At 42.3% G+C, this 21460-nt stretch overlaps 1 protein-coding gene across 4 annotated transcripts in view; it reads right to left on the bottom strand.

The window, feature by feature from the left end:
* Positions 1–21460, bottom strand: part of DSTN (destrin, actin depolymerizing factor) — a 34989-nt gene that overhangs the window by 13257 nt on the left and 272 nt on the right. The window contains exon 1 of one of the 4 annotated variants that reach the window (XM_089308214.1): positions 20406–20577. The exons of the other annotated variants lie outside the window; for them this stretch is intronic. The gene's annotated coding sequence lies outside the window, so the exon portion shown is untranslated. Of the gene's footprint in view, positions 1–20405; positions 20578–21460 lie in introns of those variants that run through there. 4 annotated transcript variants of the gene reach the window in all.

Here is a 21460-nt window from a genome sequence, read left to right as displayed (position 1 = left end):
CCACCACCTACATGTAAGACCTGAACTGAGACCGTGGCTCCTAGCTTCAATCTGGCTGGGCTCTGTTGCAGGCATTTCGTGTGTGAATTAGCAAATGGAAGATCAATCTCTGTATACCTCTCTGCCTTTCAGGGGCCGGTGCTGTGGCACCGGCATCCCATTTGGGCAGGTACCAGTTCTAGTCCCAGCTGCTCCTCTTCCAACCCAGCTCTCTGCTATGGCCTGGGAAAGCAGTAGAATATGGCCCAAGTGCTTGGGCCTCTGCACCCGCATGGGAGACTGGGAGGAAGCACCTGGCTCCTGGCTTCAAATCGGCACAGCTCTAGCCGAAGTGACCATCTGGGGAGTGAACCAACAGAAGGAAGACCTTTCTGTCTCTCCCTCTCACTGTCTCTAACTCTACCTCTCAAATAAATAAATAAAATCTTAAAAAAAAAAAAAATTCAAAGCCTTCTAACTGATCTGAGGATAGAAATAGCAGTAATTTTATAATGCACATGATCTGACCCTACCTACCTCTGTAGTCTTGCCTTGTTGCACTCCCTCTGCAATCTTACTAGTCCCTGGTCTTCTTTCAATCAGGTGAAAGTATTTGCTATGCTCTCTCCCACCTCAGTGCCTTTGCCAGCCTTGTACATTCTGCCTGGATGGCACCTCCCTACCCTTTCCCTAATCCACTCTTTAAAAAGCTGAAATTCATGCACAGTTTTTTCATAATACACATTTCCCACAAACTTTCTGAAGACTTTTCTGTGTTTGGATTTCAAACTTTTTTTGGCACCAAAATGAACTTGCCACTTAGTTCTGTTTTTCCATGAACTTTTAAAAATATTTTTGGACATGATCTCATGAGAACATATCTCAAGACAACTTTTCTCTGTAAAGAAATGCAGGATAAGCAGAGCTGCGCTTTTGGGAAATATATTAAGCCATACGTAAACTAGAAAAGGAAGAGAACTGTAGCAGGAAAATCAGTGCAAAGGCCTTGATTAAGTTAGAGGCAGTAGTACTGAAGGGGAGGGAATGGGTACCAATACTGCCGAAGTCCCTCTCAGCGACACTTGGTAGTCACAGGACTGGAGAGGGAAGGTAGAAAAGGACTGGAGATCAGTAGGCCGATTAATATTGCCAAATGCCAGCTTTCTCTCATCCTTCCACAGGGGTGGCTTTACAGGTTTTGGCATTAGAACTCAGTTTGGCATTAGAACTGGTTCTTCCTATTATTATAATACAAAATTTTGTCAGTGGAAATAAGAACTCTAGCAGATGGAGTGCATGTTACATTCAACAAATATATATACATTTGTTATACCCCTCGGTTCACTTAGTACATCCTTGAAATAGCCATGATACGGCAGAAATGAAGATTAAACAAACGGTCCCTGATTCTTGATAATGATTATACAGTAAGACTAAAGCCATGAAGACAGACTCAGAAACCAGCAAACTGGGACCGGTGCTGTGGCGTAGTGAACTAAGCCTCTGCCTGCAGTGCCAGTATCCTATACGGGCACCTGTTCAAGTCCCAGCTGCTGCACTTCCAATCTAGCTCCCTACTAATATGCCTGAGAAAGCAGAAGAAGATGGCCCAAACAGTTGGGCCCCTGCACCCACATGGGAAGATCCAACAGAAGTTCCTGGCTCCAGTCTTCAGCCTGGCTCAGCCCCAGCAGTTGCAGCCATCTGAGGAGTGAACCAGCAGATGGAAAACCTCTCTCTCTTCCACTCCCTCAGTATTTCTTTCAAAAGTAAATCTTAAAAAAAGTAAGAAAGCAAACACCACCTATAACGAAAGACTGGCCCAGCACTGCCCAGGCTCCTCCCTTCCTCCACACGCCATTCTCCCAGTGCCAGAGTATCCTCTTCTCAACAAGCTGGCGGCTTTTTTACCTTAGATTCTGTCAGGGGCACTGGAAAGCTGGTGTAAAGATTAATGGGGTGGTGTAAAGATTAATGGGTGTGGCGTAGCTGGTAAAGCCGCATCCTGCAGTGCTGGCATCCCATATGGGCACCGGTTCAAGTCCTGGTTGCTCCACTCTCTGCTATGGCCTAGGAAATCAGTAGAAGATGGCCCAAGTCCTTGGGCCCCTGCACCCACGTGGAAGACCCAGAAGCAGCTCTTGGCTCCTGCCTTCAGATCGGCACAGCTCCAGTCATTGCGGCCAACTGGGGAGTGAACCAGCAGATGGAAGACCTCTCTCTCTCCCTCTGACTCTCCTTCTTCCTCTATGTAACTCTTTCAAATAAATAAATAAATATTTAAAAGAAAAAAAGAATAATGGGACTGAAAGAAGATAAAATAATCCTCAAGTAACTGCAGTTAGTTAACATCTTGGAAACCAAGAGAGAACTTGAAATTAAAGTACCAAAACTATGTCAAGAGTCCACACAAGTTCCTCTATCAATTAGCTGTGCCACCTTGGGCAAGACATTCAACAGCTCTAAATAAAATCAGTTCTTCAACTGTAATGTAGGGTAGTGCACTAGATCAGCTATTATCAAACTTTGGCATCACCTGCAATTTTGCAGAGTTCCATTTAGATTATCTAGAGTAGAGTCTGAGAGTTTTCACTCACAATAATTAGCTCCCAGTAAGGATCACTAAAATTTAATATTAAAATTTCAATAAATTTGGGTAGGTGTTTAGCCCAGAGGTTAAGATGCCAGATAAGAAGCTCATAAGGCCGACGCCACGGCTCAATAGGCTGACCCTCTGCCTGCGGCGCCGGCACACTGGGTTCTGGTCCCTGTTGGGGTGCCGAATTCTGTCCCAGTTGCCCCTCTTCCGGGCCAGCTCTCTGCTGTGGCCAGGGAGTGCAGTGGAGGATGGCCCAAGTGCGTGGGCCCTGCACCCCATGGGAGACCAGGAGAAGCACCTGGCTCCTGGCTTCGGATCAGCGTGGTGCACCGGCCACAGCGCACCAGCCGTGGCGGCCATTGGAGGGTGAACCAACGGCAAAAGGAAGACCTTTCTGTCTCTCTCACTGTCCACTCTGTCAAAAAATAAATAATAAATAGAAGCTCCTATGTCATATCAGGGGGGGAGTTTGAGACCCAGCTCTAGCACCTGACTCCAGCTTCGTGATAATGTAACCCCTTGAGGCCCTGCCACCCACACAGGACACTTGAATTGAGTTCCTAGAACCTGGCTTCGTCTTGCCCAGCCCCAGCTGTTCTGAGGATGGATCATCATTTTTTTTTTTTTTTAATTTGACAGGTAGAGTTATAGACAGTGAGAAAGACAGAGAGAAAGGGCTTCTCCCATTGGTTCACTTCCCTAATGGCCGCTATGGCTTGTACTGTGCCGATCTGAAGCCAGGAGCCAGGTGCTTTTTTCTGGTCTCCCATGCAGGTGCTGGGGCCCAAGCACTTGGGCCATCCTCCACTGCCTTCCCGGGCCACAACAGAGAGCTGCACTGGAAGAGGAGCAGCCAGGACTAGAACACGGTGCCCATATGGGATGCTGGCGCCACAGGCAAAGGATTAACCAAGTAAGCCATGGCAGCGAGTCCTAGAGTGAACGAGAGGATGGACCATCTCTTTCTACCTGTCTCCCTCTCTCTCTCTCTCTTTTTAAAAGATCTATTTATTTGAAAGTCTGAGTTACACAGAGAGAGACGGAGAGGCAGAGAGAGAGGTCTTCCTTCTGCTGGTTCACTCTCCAGTTGGCCTCAACTGCCAGAGCTGTGTCGATCTGAAGCCAGGAGCTTCTTCCAAGTCTCCCATGCGGGTACAGGGACCCAAGGACTTAGGCCATCTTCTACTGTTTTCCTAGGCCATAGCACAGAGTTGGATCGGAAGTGGAACAACCGGGACCTGAACTGACACCATATGGGATACCAGCACTGCAAGAAGCGGCTTTACCTGCTATGCCACAGCACCCAGCCCCTCCACCTGTCTCTTTTCAAATAAAATGAAAATAATTTTTAAATTTTTTTAAAAGGCACCACACAATGGTATTAAAACTTTTTTTTTAATAAATGCAATTGTGAAATTTCACTCAGTACACTAAAATCTTAGCTCACTGCAATATTTACTTCCTTGCCCATATGTCTTATTTTTATCCTGAAGCTATAGTGGCAAGGGTACTTTACAAATACTAATAAGGCCAAGCTCAAAGCTTTTCTTCCCCATGAACTCCCAATAAAGTCTACTGGGGCCTTTCTCCAAATCATATTTCAAATAAAACACACAGGAATTCAAAAGAAGCCACATATATTGAAATACAGTATCTATGATGACAGTTCAACAATTACTGTATTAATTTTGGTGGATGTGTTAACACAAAGTGACATCATGGGAATTTAGAAATAAAGCTGCTATCAGCTGTAACACCGACACGCACTCTGTCATGATACCGAGCTGGTTCTACCTAATAGGCTCTCCACCAGTCTTGTGTTTTGGTAGTTCTCTAAGCTCATCTAACGAGAAACCTAAGTTTCATTTTATAAAGTAAAATCAAGATTGTTTTCGATTTTAATTTTTAGAAGTTGACTGATATGGCCAGCTCTCTGCTGTGGTCAGGGAGTGCAGTGGAGGATGGCCCGAGTACTTGGGCCCTGCACCCCATGGGAGACCAGGATAAGTACCTGGTTCCTGCCATCGGATCAGCGCGGTGCGCCGGCCGCAGCACACCGACTGCTACGGCCATTGGAGGGTGAACCAACGGCAAGGGAAGACCTTTCTCTCTGTCTCTCTCTCTCACTGTCCACTCTGTCAAAAAATAAAAAAAATAAAAATTAAAAAAAAAAGTTGACTGATACACAAATGCACAGTTGACAATGAAGACTATTAAGGGATACTCTGAACATAGCACCAAAATTTGCTGCGCAGTTGAGAAGGAAAACATTGAGAACAAAAGTAGATTGTTAACACAAGAGCTTTTTGACTACTGTAAAAAAGTAAGTTACAACTTTAGTTTCTCCCTGTCTTATACCATTGACCACTGAAGAGCAACTGTTAGTCTTAAAGCCCCACCCCCCCACATCAAAATGGATGCTGTTAAAGAAATACTCCCTGCATCTCACCTGACAAATACCGGTATGTGACCTTCTTGTGAAGTGTAATGATCGTAAAACTGAGTGTCCTCTCAGAGAAATGCTATAAAATATTATAGTCCCCCTTTATCCTTGAGGTAAGTTCTAAGAGCCCCAGGGAAGGTCTGAAATCATGTGTAATGCAGAATGTTATAACTTAATCCCTTTTCCATCTTAACCAAGCACATCACACAATGCATCTGTAAGGTCTACAGTCTGAAGTGCAAAAGTAAAACTAGCACGAATCTTTCTTTCTTCAATTTCATGTATATAACGGTCGTTCTTACCACAGACCTTATTTATCTTCATGCAATTTTTTCCCTTCCCTTATAAACTGAGAATTTTCATCCTTTCACTAAGAGGAAGCACTGTATGGGGTTTCTCTTGGCATATTTGCCAGCATCAGCACTCTTCACTCTTGCACTTTGTGGCCACTACTACTAAGTAAAACAAGGGTTCCTTGAACACAAGCACTGTCACATCCTGACAGCCCATCTGATAAGGCAATCAGCCACCGCATGACTAACAGGTGAGTGCAGTGTGTAACAGTTACCACATGACTAACTGGTGAGTACAGTATACAGCATGGACATGTTTGACAAAGATTATGCACAAGATGGCAACGCAAGACTTCATTATTCAGAACACTGTACAATCTGAACTTATCTACTGCTTATTTCTGGAATTTTCCATTTTATACTTTCCTTTTTTAAAATATTTATTTATTTGAAAAGCAGAGTTACACAGAAAGATTGATCTTCCATTTGCTGTTTCACTCCCCAAATGGCTGCAATGGCCAGGGCTGGCCCAGGTTGAAGCCAGGAGTTTCTTCCGGGTCTCCAACCTGGGTGCAGGGACCCAAGCACTTGGACCATCTTCTGCTGCTTTCCCAGGTGAATTAGCAGGGAGCTGGATCTGAAGTGGAGCAGGTGGGACTCAAATCAGCACCCATATGGAATACCAGTGCCGCAGACTACAGTTGGCCACAGGTAGGTGAAATCTCAGAAAGCGCCAACCATGATACTGATTAAGTCAATATGTCCAAGGCAGACTTTGTATTCAAGATGCAATGCACACTTCTTTAAATGTTACTCCTCACACACAGAGAAGTCCACTAAAGAGCATACACAACACAGAACTTTATAGTTGCAAATGACAGAACACAAAACATCAACTCTGGGGTCAGCGCTGGCATCCCATAAGGATGTGGGTTTGAGATCCGGCTGCTCCACTTCCAATCCAGCTCCCCACTAATGCACCTAGGAAAACATCAGAGGACAGCCCAGGTATTTGGCCTTTGCACCCATGTGGGAGGCCCTGAAAAAGCTCGCAGCTCCTGACTTTGGATCAGCCCAGCTCTGGCTGTTGCAGCCATCTGGAGAGTGAACCAGTGAATGAAAGATACCCTTCTCTAACTGTGCCTTTCAAATAAATCTTAAAAAAAAAAAAAAAAAAAAAGAGGTACTCATTAAAAAAAATCAGTTTCTTACAATTTTAGCGTAAGAGGGGAAATCTTTGAAGCTTTTCTCATTCTATTTCTGTAAACAAGTGAACCAGTCGAAAAACTAAATGCAATGAATGATATCTTACAGCAGTCCACCCTGAAACAAAGTGTCAGAAATGGCAGTCTGTGCCTATACTATTAAACTCAAGCAGAACACCTGATCTTGGCTGCGTAAAATTAATGTCAGTGACATTTACCCCATCTTCATTAGAGAGAAGACAGGAATGAAAGAGACTTCACATCAGAAAATTAGTAATTTTTAAAAGATTTTCTAAGAGAGTGAAATATTTGAAAGCAGGATATTGCACAGCAGACTAACACAAAACAGTCATCTGTCCTTTTTCAACCTACCCACTTTGACCCAACTTCTCAAAGGAGCTGGGGGGTGGCAGGGTGGAGAATAGCTCAAAATTGTGTTAATTCTCCTTTATTTACATCACGGCTTGCACAAGGATCAACAGAAAATAGAATGACGGACAACAAAATATTTGGGGTTTTGGCTACAACTGATATCCTGAGAAATGATGTAGAGACAACAAAATGAAATGACAAGTGCTTGGGTACATTTTTACAAACAATGTTAAGAGAAGAGCCTCACAGGTCCTGTGTTAAGACGAGGAGTGAGGGGGAAGGCACTGAATACAGCAAAATCCAGACAGTATAAATTTTAAAAAGAAAAAAAAATGAACACAAACACATACTAGAACAAGAACAGAAGGAAGAATGAATGGAATTAGTGTGAGAAGTACTCAGGTCTCTATTATCTCTTCCAGAACTCCACCCAGACTCTAGCCATCCCAGGCCACTCCCCTCCTCCTGCATCGCCAGGCTTATGCTCTGGAGAGGGTAAACAGGTCTTTCTGGCCTGGTCTTCATACTGAAAAGAGGAAGAATGCTAAAGCACTCTCTCCACCACCACTACCTTGAAGCATGACCATGAATTACTGAGTCTTCAGTTTCCCTGTACTAGAGAGCCCTACTGCCCAACAGAATTTCATGTTCCTTTCCTGCACTAATACATAATCCTACACATGGCTCTTAGGCACTCGATGTCGCTAATTAAAATTGAGAACTAGAGCCCGGCTCCATGGCGTAACAGGTAAAGCCGCCGCCTGCAATGCTGGCATCCCATGTGGGTGCTGGTTCGAGTCCCGGCTGCTCCACTTCCGATCCAGCTTTCTGCTGTGGCCTGGGAAAGTAGCAGAAGACGGCCTAAGTCCTTGTGCCCCTGTACCCACATGGGAGAACCAGAAGCTGTTCCTGGCTGTAGATGGGTGCAGCTCCACCCGTTGCAGCCATCTGGGGAGTGAACCAGTGGATGGAAGACTTCTGTTTCCGCCTCTCTGTAATTCTGCCTTTCAAATAAATAAATCTTTTAAAAAAAACTAAATTTTTATTCTATGTTAAATACTTTAACATAAATATTAACACATAAATTATCTTAATACTAAAACAGTATGTTTTGTGTAAACAAACTTATGTTTCTTGTCTTGGAAAAATGCACAGTATTTTGCTTTACGGATGATCTTTGTCATCAGAGGCCTCAGTTGTTAATACTCTATAATGACGGAATAATGCATCCAAGGGCAAGGATTTTAACTCAGGTTTTCTGTAATTATGGTCAACTACTGCTGGGGGTAAGGATTAACAATCTTGGGGTAAATCCAAATAGCATTTTTAAAAACTACTTATTATAAGTGTTAATTTGGAAGAATCAAAACAAATTGAAAAATGGTCATAAAGTTTCATATAAAATGGACTAACCTCAAGCAAAGGCTTTAATTCTTACAGATGGTATTATAAACAAGTTTTTTTTTTTTTTAATTCCTTGAGGGGAGGAGAAAACAACCCTGGTTACCAGAAAAGAACTGAAGTAATAAAATTAAAATACAGTGCTTCTATAAAAGCAATAGAGGTAAGTTCATTTTATGTAATATCATACACAGAGCTATTCCAGATGAATTTTACAATTAACTGAGAATGCACTTTTTTTTTTTTAAGACTTATTTATTTATTTATTTATTTGAAAGTCAGAGTTACAGAGAGGCAGAGGCAGATGCAGAGAGAGGTCTTACATCTACTGGTTCACTCTCCAAATGGCTGCAACAGCCAGAGCTGCGCCAATCCGAAGCCAGGAGCTTCTTCCAGGTCTCCCACTCGGGTATAGGGGCCCAAGGATTTGGGCCATCTTACATTGCTTTCCTAGGCCATAGCAGAGAGCAGGATTGGAAGTAGAACAGCTGGGACTCGAACCAGCACCCATACGGGATGCCAGCACTGCAGGCTGAGGCTTTACCTACTACACCACAGCGCTGGCCTCAAGAATATACTTTGAAGTAAGTTGAGAAAGTTAGTGAATAGTTTAAAAAAAAAAAAAAAACTTTCTCTTCTCTCATAATTTGGAACATTTTCCTTTTGGGGACCCTTTTAACCATAGGAAGAGAGTATACTACAGAGTTGAACAATACTCTTTCAAATCTTGCAACTTAAGCAAGTTGCCCAACTTCCAGTAAGCCTCAATTTCATCATCTGTAAACTGTGAATTATGATGCTGCCAACTCAACAAGTTAAAGCACCACATGTAAAGCACCTGAACTCAGGGCCCAGCAATCATACCATTCAGTAAGTGAAGATGTTTATGTCACTATTAACCAGAAAACCTGGTTGGAGCTTCCTCAACTCATTCTAGACACCAAATTTTTAGTAATGGAAATCATGGCAATTTAAAACTAATTTTTGAAACACTGATCTCTGTTTATTCTCTGATAAGAAGCATGAATTAAAAACTAAACCTTGGGGCTGGTGCTGTGGGGTAGCAGGCTAAGCCTCCGCCTGCAGCATCAGCATCCCATATGGGCGCCAGTTTGTGTCGCAGCTGCTGCTCTTCCAATCCAGCTCTCTGCTATGGCCTAGGAAAGCAGTGGAAGATGGCCCAAGTCCTTGGGCCCCTGCATGCATATGAGACCTGGAAGAAGCTCCTGGCTTTGGATCAGCCCAGCTCTGACTGTCATGGCCACTTGGGGAGTGACCTTTCTCTATGTCTCTCCCTCTCTAACTATGCCTCAGATAAATAAATAAAGATCTTAAACACACACACACACACACACACACACACACATCTAACCTCCTCTTTCATCCCACAACTATTAAGTGGACAAACAACAAAGATATCCACAGAGAATGGTAACAGTCCTTTTAATACAGTAGATTCAATTGTACTATCACCTATGAGGCACAACCATCACCTGTAGCCATAAATCAAAACCTACAGCAATGAAAGCTGAGGGCCTACGTAGGTGAACCAATACATCTTGTCCTAAAGTCTTCCTTTTGGGGTAGACATCTGGCCTAGTAGTTAAGATACCCATTAGATGCTCCACATCCCAAAACGCCTGGGTCTGATACTCCATTCTAACTCCAGCTTCCTGCTAATGAAGACTCTGGGAGGCAGCAGTGATGGCTCAAGTTGTTGGTTTCCTGTTGCCTGCATGGAAAACCTCAATACCTGTCTCCCTCTCTGCCTCTCAAATAAATAAAAATTTTAAGAACAAATCTTCCCTATTATATATTAGTATAGGAAGCACACAGAAAATCCCTAATCTTTTGACAAGTTCAAAATGGCCTGAAAGCTGCTGTATGCATATTTATAGGGTGTACCTTGCCTAAGGGAGCATGGCCAAGGGTGCAAGTCAGCACTGAATTAAAGTTCCTGGTCCACTACCCATGCTAACCACCTGCAGGGCTGCAGCCTTCTGGAAGAGTGCCATCTGCTTGTCTTCTGAAGCCATATCACCCTGCGAAAACAACACTATTTTTCATAGCCACTACATGGTCTATCAGTGATCCAGAAAACATTCCCATTTAATTCCCTGCCTTAATACCAGTGTATTTTGGTTCATTCTAAATAGCCAAGGTGAACAGTGTTAAATTTATCACAAATCTCCAATTATAGAAATCCTCATTCACCTTACAGCATAGTATAACATCCTTGAGATAATAGCTTACACAAACTAAATAGCAATTCTACTTGCTATATGTTAATTAGTTCCATTAAAACATTTCTTGGTTAAACCTTTCTTAAGGGAAAGAATGTATTTAATAACCTAAATTCTCTGAATCATCGCTTCACTCCACCAAAAGAAGGATAAAACCATCTCAACCATGAAAGTAGATTGGCTTCAATAAAGCCCAGTGACTAAAAATAATCTCACTAGCAGTGTAAGCACTATTATCTTATAGACAACCCTAAAACAATTTGTTAATGGGTTTCCCTCTCAACTGAGAGGCAGGAAATCACAAAGGTTAAGTAGAAACAATAAGTAATTGTGTAAGCCTGATAATAAAGAGCATTTATTTGTCTTCCTCACTCCCCCCCCCTCCCCTCCCAAAAACAAAACTATACAGAGAAAGGCAAAAAAGCAACCTAGAGATGGTAAGGACACTGGCAAATAATCCTATACTATTATGGTTTTCTTTCAATAATTTCCAGTTTCCTTCAGGATGAAAACCAGATCCCTCAGCATGCCATGTCAGATTCTTATGCCCTACCTCTTTGGCCTCCTTCCCCACTACCTGGATAAGCAGCTCTTAATTCCAATCACACACAGCTCTTTGTGATTCTCTGAGTACATCAAGGTCTCTTGTCATACTTGACCTTCCCCTCCTCTTCACTTGGTTACCCAAGTCCTTCAAGGGCTTGGACATCACCTCCTTTGGAAAGGCAACTAGTACTTGGCCCCTGCCATCCCTATCTCTAACTGAGACGATCTGTACACATACTTAAATGAAATGCAATTAATTCTGTCACAGTTATTACCTAAGTACTCAGGTTAGCTGTTTGTTGGCTGAAACCAACAATGCATACAATTCCTTATCTATCCAGAATTGTGAAGTTAATTGTTTAATCAATAAAACTTCTAAACTTAGCATTTGTTTAAAACTGTGGATGTGGGGGCCAGCGCTGTGGCACAGAAGGTTAACACCCTGGCCTGAAGGGTCAGCATCACATATGGGTGCCAGTTCTAGTCCCAGCTGCTCCTCTTCCAATCCAGCTCTCTGCTATGGCCTGGGACAGTGGTAGAAGATGGCCCAAGTCCTTGGGCCCTGCACCCATGTGGGAGATCCAGAAGAAGCTCCTGGCTCCGGCCGCTGTAGCCATCTGGGGAGTGAATCAATGGATGGAAGACCTCTCTCTCTGTCTCTACCTCTCTCTGTAACTCTTTCAAATAAATAAAATAAATTTTTAAAAAAACTGTAGATGTGTACTTTTTATATTTTAAATACCTAATATGTAAACATCACTTAATTTCAGAGACAATGATGTATATATTTATTAATATGCAAAGAACATGACCTTAAAGAAATCAGTATCCCATAAAACAGACCAGACCAAAACATTTCAAAATCCCTGTAATCTACCACCTAGTCATTTGATTTTGCAGTTAAAAAAATTTTTAAAGGCACTTCTTGATATGGTACAGCTACTAGTAATTTTATCCAAGGTACACAGAATGAACATTTCAAGGATTTATCAATATTAGAAAAAAAATCTTGGCCAGCGCCGCAGCTCACTTGGCTAATCCTCCGCCTGCGGCGCCGGCACCCCGGGTTCCTGTCCCAGTTGGGGCGCCAGATTCTGTCCCGGTTGCTTCTCTTCCAGTCCAGCTCTCTGCTGTGGCCCAGGAAGGCAGTGGAGGATGACCCAAGTGCCTGGGCCCTGCACCTTCATGGGAGACCAGGAGGAAGCACCTGGCTCTGGACTGGCGCAGCGCGCCAGCCGTAGCAGCCATTTAGGGGGTTAACCAAAGAAAGGAAGACCTTTCTCTCTGTCTACTCTGCCTGTCAAGAAAAAAAAAGAAAAAAAAATCTTCACAATATTCTGCCTCATATCATTCACTAAGACAGGAAACAAAATTTGCCCCCCAGCAGTGGTGAATGGAATACTTGCAGCAACAAAAAGGAACAAACGCTGATGTACAAATGCCTTATGCTAAAAGAAAAAAAAAGCCAGACTCAAAGCATATAACAGCATGATTCCATTTATATGACATTCTTATAATGGTAAAACACCAGGGATAAGAACTGGGTGAGTGGTTTGGGGGTATGAAGGAGGAATTAACAGATTTTTGGGAGTGAACTCATCTATATTTTGCTTGAAGTAATAATTACACAATTGCATAATCTGTCAAAATTGCAAGGTGAATTATGTTTTATGTAAAGATTAGTATATGCCTAATCTTCACTTGAAGGGAAACAATATAAAAATATTCTATTCCTCTTTGAGAAAAAGCATAGTAAACAAATCAGAAGCTACAGTAAAAAGATTTCCCCTTGGTTTAACAGTGAGTCCTAGTTCTCTCTGGATGGTTAGCTAGCAGTATCAATGAATCTAAGATACAAAAGAGACCTGATGGTGTTGGTTAATTGATAAACTTCTCTTTCACCATTACACTCAGTTTCAACTCCTCCTTAAATGTGCACTTTTAATCTATTGCCTCTCATCTATTCTCATGATATCATATTGGGCACGAGTGTGGTACAGCAGGTTAAGCCAGCATCCCCTACCGCAGTGCCTGGGATCAAGTCCCACCTCTGCTTCTGATCCAGCTTCCTGATAATGCACACCCTGGGAGGCAGCTGAAAATGGCTCAAGTACTTGGGTTCCTGCCACCCCATGGGAAACCTGGATGGAGTTCCTGGCTCATGGTTTCCACCTGGCCCAGCCCTGGTTCTTGCTGGCATTTAGAAAGTGAACCATCATATGAAAAATATCTCTATTCCCTCTCCCTTTTTCTGTTGCTATATCTCTCAAATAAAGATTTTTAAAAAGTTCTCACATCACTTCCAAAATTAAAAACCTTTCACAATCCCCAATACCTGTAAGATAAAGTCCATATTTATTAACATCATATGCCCTGCATTGTCCGAACCAGTTTCTTTCCCAGATTCATCTTCCACCACAAGCAACCCTATTAATCTCTAAATTTTTCATAAAGTGAGTTGGTCACTTATAAAGACCCTTAAAAATAATCCCTACTTTTGATCATGTACAACAGAAATTCCATCTCTAGGAATTTACTGTGAAATTTTTATGTAATACTAAAACACAGTCCAAATAAAAAGGAAAACTGCAAACTAAATTTTAATATATCCGTAAGAAACATTTCTGAGACAGATGTTTGTGGAAAATTTCTAATGACACTGGGAGAATATTTCTTAGTTATTTTAAGTGAAAGGAAGCTGGATATAAAGTTATATGTACAGTATAATCTCAACTATGTAAAAATAGTCCGGAGAAAAATTCTACAGTTTTATCTATAACAGTGGGAATGTAAGTGATTTTTATATTCTTCAGTGTTTTGTATTTTCCAAGGTTTCTCTGATGAGCGTATTTTTTAAGTCAGACACACAAGGGAATACATCTGCCACTTGGAATGCCTGGATCCCATACAGGAGTGCCCAGCTCATCTCAGCTACTCTATACCTCAAATCCTGCTTTCTACTGTTGTGCCCAGGGTGGGGGTGGGGGGCAGCAGATGACGACTCAGGTACCAGAGTTCCTGGCACCCATGTGGGAAACTGAAATGAAGTTCCTGGCTCCTGGCTTCAGCCTAGCCCAGTCTGGATGATGTTAAGGACATTTGGGGAGTGCACCATCAGATGGGAGGTATTTCTCACTCTCTCATCAAAATAATGTAAAAATAAAAGTTGAAATGTGCTTTAAGGGTGAAATATATACAGGGCTCCAAACAATTTCCATGAAAAAATGAATGTAAAATTACTCAATTTTCATACTGATTGAATTTTGATAAAATATTTTAGATAACAGCTTAAATAAATTTCACTTTTTCCCTTTTTTCAAAAAATACTACTAGAAAATTTAAAAGTACACAGCTTGCATTTCTGTTGGACAACACTGATCTAAAGATTTCTTAAATATTCTTACTACAAAGCTCCAAGGACTTGAGAATCCCTCCAAGCTCCCGAACTTCAAGAACTGACTTAAAAGATGCCTCCACAACAAGCTCCAGGAGTACTGCTTCCACACACCTGGGCTTCCCCTTTGCTAGATTACACTATGAAAATACTGCCACCAACAACAAAAACTTGAAAACGTTCTAAAATAAACATTAATTTACAAGTTGGCTACTTTCTACAAGTAAGCCTATGACATGAATTAAGGGTAGCAAATTCATCTTTGCTTTCTGCAAGCAATCTATAAAATAATAAAAACACTGAGATAATCTTACTTTGATGTGATCCAAAAGCACAGACAGGAGGACAAACGACCTCCCAGCTGGAGGACTACGCAATGAAGCTTCTTTCAAGTGCTCATCTATGCCCTGCTGCGACAGAATGCATTCTCAGTCTTCTCACATTTTCAACTGAGAAAAAATTCTTAATTTAAAAAATCTGGTGGTGGGCATTTGGCCATGTGGTTAAGATGCCCACAGTCCCAGACTGGAGTCCTGGTTTACCGCCCACCTCTGTCTTGATTCTAGCTTCCTCCTAAATGCAGACCTTGGGAAGCAACAGGTGATGGCTCAAGTTGTTGGAAGACATAGACTGGGATCCTGGCTCAGTCTGGGGAGGGGGATGCTGGGGATATTTAAGGATGGAATTCTCTCTCTGCCTTTCAAATAAGAAAGAAATTTTTAAAAACTGCACATTTTGGGGCTGGCGCTTTGGCATAGCAGGTAAAGCCACCGCCTGCAGTGTCAGCATCCCATCTGGAAGCAGGTTTGAGTCCTGGCTGCTCCACATCCAATCCAGCTCTCTACTATGGCCTGGGAAAGCAGTGGAACTTGGTCCAAGCGCTTGGACCCCTGCACCCACGTGGGAGATCCAAAGGAAGCTCCTGGCTCCTGGCTTTGAATCGGCCCAGCTCTGGCCATTGCAGCCATTTGGGGAGTGAATAAGCGGGCAGAATGCCCCTCTCTCTCTCTGCTCTGCCTCCCTGTAACTCTGCCTTTCAAATACATAAATCTTGGGGCCAGCGCTGTGGCACAGCAGGTAAAGCCACTGCATACAAGTGCCAGCATCCCATATGGGCACCGATTTGAGTCCCAGCTGCTCCACTTTCAATCCAGCTCTGGGAAAACAGTAGAAGATGGCCCAAGCCCTTGGGCCCCTGCACCAGCTTGAGAGTCCTGGAAGAAGCTGCTGGCTTCGGATCAGCATAGCTCCGGCCATTGCGTCCATCTAGGGAGTGAACCAGTAGATGGAAGACCTCTCTGTCTCTCTCTCTGCCTCTCCTTCTCTCTCTGTGTAACTGTGACTTTAAAGTAAAATAAATAAATCTTTAAAAAATATGTATGTAAATCTTTAAAAAAGGCACTTTTTACTTAAATCAGGAATGTTTTAAAATCTATAGAACATAAAACTAAGCCACAGCGTTGGCTGCCACCTGCAGTGCTTGCATCTCATATGGGCGGCTGGCTTAAGTTCTGGCTGCTCCACTTCGAATCCAGCTCTCTGCTAAGGCCTGGGAAAGCAGTGGAGGGTGGTCCAAGTCCTTGGGCCCCCCTGCGCCTGGGTGGGAGACCCAGAAGAAGCTCCTGGCTCCTGGCTCCGGACCGGTGCAGCTCCACCTAGGGAATGAACCAGTAGATGGAAGGCCTCTCTCTCTGCAACTCTGCCTTTCAAATAAATAAATCTTTCAAAAAAGAAAATCAGTGTAAGTAGCATATAAGCATGATAATGTAAACTACTAGAAAACAGCAACAGTTAGAAATCACTAGACTTTTAAAAAAAATAACTCAATGAAGGTCCTTGCACAGCAGACTCTGATGTACGTAATAAATCTATCCAGGGCTGGAGCCATGGCGCAGTGGGTTAATTCTCCGCATGTGGGGCCGGCATCCCATATGGGCACCAGTTCTAGTCCCGGCTACTCCTCTTCCGATCCAGCTCTCTGCTGTGGCCTGGGAAAGCAGTAGAAGATGGCCCAAGTGCTTGGGCCCCTGCACCTGTGTGGGAGACCCGGAAGAAGCACTTGGCTCCTGGCTTCGGATGCGGCCACTTGGGGAGTGAACCAACGGAAGGAAGACCTTTCTCTCTGTCTGTCCCTCTCACTGTAATTCTACCTCTCAAATAAATAAATAAAATCTTTAAAAAATAAATAAATATGTCCAAAGTTATCACTGAGATGAATGAACTTGATGTTTATTTTTCTAAAGTCATACTTTTCCCTAAATAATTTCAAGGAAAATCAGAGCACAGAAGCACAACTTCAGGTAAAGAATTCTCACATATCACAACATTGAGTCAAGGAAGAAAAATTATAATTAAAATATTTCTGAAGTGTTAAATTTAAGTCTTTTTTGTTTTTTTAAAGATTTGCAGAGGCAAAGACAGATCTTCCATCTGCTGGTTCACTCCTCAAATCGTCACAATGGCTAGGGCTGGGCCAATCTGGAGCCAGGCCGAAGCAGGGGCCCAAGGACTTGAGCCATCTTCTACTGCTTTCCCAGACCATAGCAGAGAGCTGGATCAGAAGTGGAGCGGCCGGGACTCAAACCAGCGCCCATATGGGATGCCAACACTACAGGTGGTGGCTTTATCCATTAGGCCACAGTGTGGTCCCTAAATGTAAATCTTTTCAGAGTGTAGCTTTGACACACAATCCAGAAAAGAATATTATGCCACAAAGAAAGTTCAAGATACTTTAATAATCTTCTACTTTTCTTATTCTTCTTTGCGGTTTATGTATACAAACAGTACAATAAAAAATCTAATTACCTGCTGATAAAAACAATGTTGAAATTTGAAAAACTGAATTTAAATGCATTTTTCAAATTTCAAGTACGATGTGCTTCACCTCAAAGTATTTAATTACTAGTGAAAGAACATACATTGTAAAGTTACATTAACATAACACCCAAGTATTTGGAGTCTCCCTGTTTACTAAGTTAAACAGAATTTTGATTTAAAACAACTATTTATGAAAATGTCATGGTTATTGTTTGCATGACTTTTTTTAAAAAGACTACTTTTAGAGACGTTTTAGTTCACATCATATTTGAGTGGAAACTAGAGTCCTCATATGTACCTATACTTGACTGTTTTTAACATTTTGGCTATATAAAATGCCTAGGAAAAATAAAGAGTAAAAGTTTGAAAAGGGGAAGATGTTAACCTCTTGGGCTCTTGGCAAAGAAGGAGCCCTGTCTTGAGCAACTCCAGAGTCTACCATATCAGGAGCCTGAAAATGGCAGGTGTCTAGAATTAGGAATATTGAGACCTAGAAAGAAACTTATGTACAAAAAGAAAGGAATATTAGTCTTCAATATGAGGTTCTGGCACTGACAATCATGTTCCTGCTTGATTGTTTGTAATGCTTAATTTACTTAATGACTTCAACTATGCAAACAAGCTCAACTGAAGTCAAGTTCACAAGATGTGGCATGCACATAAAAACATAAGATGCAATAAAATATGAAAGGACAGCTTGCTACTAATCAGAACCATGTAAATTAACATAATGAGAAACAATTTCACAGTCATTTAAGGTTTTGAAGTCTCATAGTTTGAAGCGGTAAAAGGAAACAGAGAAACAGGCTCTAGATGATGAAATGTAAAGTACAGCAAATCGGTAGAGCAGAAAACACACACACATGCCCTCAAACACAGGTCTTCCACTTCTACATGTATGGCAAGGGAGACACATCCACCAGGTCCAGAAGTAATTCAGAATAATTACACAGAAATTGCCTATTTTAAAAACAACTTAAATAGACCAAAAAAAGCAAACCACTAGAAACATAAGACTGTCCACCAAGCAGGGATATGAGAACTAAAACTACAGCTAAAACCAACTTCATCCCCACAAAAACCCCACGTTTAATTTTTTTTAAAAAAGCTGCAAGTGATATGAGGCATAACATTCACATAAATTTTAAACACGCATCAATGCAGATTATCAAAGACTAGCAATATATTTATTAGGCATAGCTAAAAGTATGAAAATGGCAGTGAGGATGAAACATCAATTTCAGGCGACTATGTTGAATTTTACCTAAGATCTTGTGCCTGGAAAGCAGTGTGGGTAGGATGTGCACCCACTCTTTTGTGTTCTGGAAAGCCAGTCGCTGGCCACTGCATAAGAGCCATCCCCTCCTTTCTCAAGACTTCCTGGTTTACCAGTCCCTGGTCCCCTTTTTCTTTGAAACGTTTCTCTTTAATGAATGTTCTCCTAGTGCAACAGCCTGAAGAAAATCATTTCCCTAACCGGTCAGCACATTATGTCTTTGAGGAGCAGGAGCAGTTACCCCTGGGGAGGGAAAGGAATGGGATGAGGAAGATGCATACTTAGCCATAACATAAACACCAGAAATACGGTGTAGTGAATCAGTTGTTTGGTTTGTTTTTGGGAAAAAAGAATTTGTTACTCTGTATACTTTTCTGCTTCAAATGCCTCAACATTAATTTTAACATATTTTAAGGCTTGATGTGCAGATAAAATGATTTGTCACCTGTTAATCCTTTACAGTATTTTCTAACACATTAGACAAATAAACACAATCCCAACCTATTTTGCTGGATTGTCAAAAAATCTCGAAGTAGTAGAATACATCGATAATTCAGGCTAAGCCAATTAGATCAGTTTGTTAGTGCAGAGTTCGGATTAGGGTTATGGTTAAAGGTCTGATGATCTTACAGACCTTAACTCTGTTTCAGGGACAACATCACACTTCTAAGTTGAAGTAGCCAGATAGCTACCCTGCAAAAGCATATCCGGGTTACAAGATAAAGTAGGCAAGTCTGCAAGTGATGTCTCAATCTATACTCAATAGATGTACTGAGAAAGTAACACTAACAACTCTGCAGTGGGCCAGACGTGTAAGGAAACCCGCACATGAAGTACACACATCTGAGTTTTGTGAGGTGCAAATGGTTCATGGGGCCATGTGCATCTGTTTTTGGCACTGTAAAGTAAGAGGTTTTAAAACATGAAATCTCAAAGTGCTCAGGATGATCTTTTCAGTTGGTTTCAAATTGCTTTATTCCAAGTGCAACTAGAAAAGCTAGTGAGTACCAGGAAGTGATTCCGTTAATTTAGAGCAAACACATCAGCAGTTAAAATTTAATCATTCATAGACACACACACACACACAAAAGCAACTTGGAACCAAGTGTCTAACCAACAGATTTAAACAATTTAAAATACAAAGGAAAGTGCTAGAATCTGATAAAATAAAAGAATTCTCCATCTTCAGAACAGTCTCTGATAGCTGCACACAACATTCTCTAATATCTTGCAGGCTAAATTCTGGCCAAGCCAAACTGTTTTTACAGGTAAAAGAAAATTTCAGCTGGAATGAGTGGAGCTACACGGTGCTCATAAGGCCAAAAAAGTAACCTTTAAAAACGGCTGGGCTATATTTTAACTCTTACTCCTTACAATCGTCCAAAAACAGGTCTTGACCATACTGAATACAAGTTTGAAATATATTTGGAGTTGATCCCTCTTTAATTTCTCCTCTCTTCCTTCCGCATTTTAATGTACAAAACAGAATGTAATCTTTAAGATCAAGCATTTAACATAAGCATTTAACTAAAGTTAAAATATCTGATTCTATTTGCAAACACAAAAATAAATTATATTGGTTAAAAAAAATAGACCATCAAACTAGAAAACACAAGAGTAGGCTCCACTTAATAACACTTTCATCAAGAGTGGATGGTCTTAAATTGATCAGAAATCAAACCCTTCGGTTAAAAGTATTTTAGTATAAAATTAAAGGCATTCTGATATACACTAATAGACACATTGGATAAGACGTCAGAAAGTTTCAGATGCTGATCCTCTGTAGTTCACAGCGGTAAACCAAAGAACCAAAAACTAGGTATCAAATCCCTCTTACATATCTTCAGTCACCAAAAAACTACCGATTCCTCTATTTTTCTTTTATGATTCCTCATAAAAGCTGCAGCACTTCAAGAAAACCGAAATTGTTATTCAGTGAGAAGGCTCTATATGCAGATAAACCGGTACCAACTGCTTCCAGGCCGACAGATGCGGTAACAATGTAACAAGCCTAGCGAAGTCCGCGAAGGCTTCTGCCTGCAAATCATTGACCAAAAATGGTAACAGTGTGTGCAGACTGAAGAAAAATGGCAAAATGTTCTACCTGCCTGTCCAGCCGAGAGCGTTATTTACAGCAGCTCAGAGTGACAGTTCAGAGCGGGAGGGGAAAAAATATGTGAGTTAATAAGCAAAATGCCCATGTATCCAGAATATACTGATGAGCACCTGTTTATAAGAACGCGAATAATTTAACTGACTTTTAAAAATTCGGGTTAAATTGGCTTTCCAGCACTATGCCCACACCTTGCACGCTAAATTCCGGCCGAGCCAGGCTTAAAAAAAAAAAAAAAAAGTAAAAAACAACAAGAAAAAAAAACAGCTTCTAGTCATACACGAGCAGGTCGGGCAGGGGAGGGTTAAAACAAATACTGCCAAGCCTGACAAGCACAACGAGACTGCTGTTGGAAGCTGATTGCCAGATACGACGAACAAAGCGGCTGCACGGCCACCCGGTTCTTAATCATGCCAGGGTCACGCTCGTTAGCTCGCGTTCCGCCTCTCAGGGTCGTTCAATAAAGGCCTTTATTTTCCCGTCCCGAGGCGCACGGAACCCACGGGCCCAAAAGCGCATGAGCCTCCGGCCGCCTCCGCGCCGGTGTGGGGTAGGCTGGAGCCCACAAGGGGCCGTCGGCGGGATTCCCAGGCCCTAGTGGACCCCCGAGGCCGCGGTCGACGGACCCCTAGACCCGACCTCACCGAGGGGGCTTGGGGCGCTCGACCCCGGTTGAGGCGTCCCAACGCCCAGCTAGGAACCGCCGGCCCGGGGCGGCGGCCTGGCAGCAGCTGGGAGCCGCCCTGGGGCGCGGGGCCCAGACTGGCGGCGGAGGCCCG

Source organism: Oryctolagus cuniculus, chromosome 11 (assembly GCF_051225735.1).
Source record: "Oryctolagus cuniculus isolate XC-2025 breed Fujian yellow rabbit chromosome 11, ASM5122573v1, whole genome shotgun sequence".
Taxonomy (NCBI): Eukaryota; Metazoa; Chordata; class Mammalia; order Lagomorpha; family Leporidae; genus Oryctolagus; species Oryctolagus cuniculus.
Note: the sequence above shows the minus strand (reverse complement) of the source record. Positions and strands in the feature narration are given on the sequence as shown.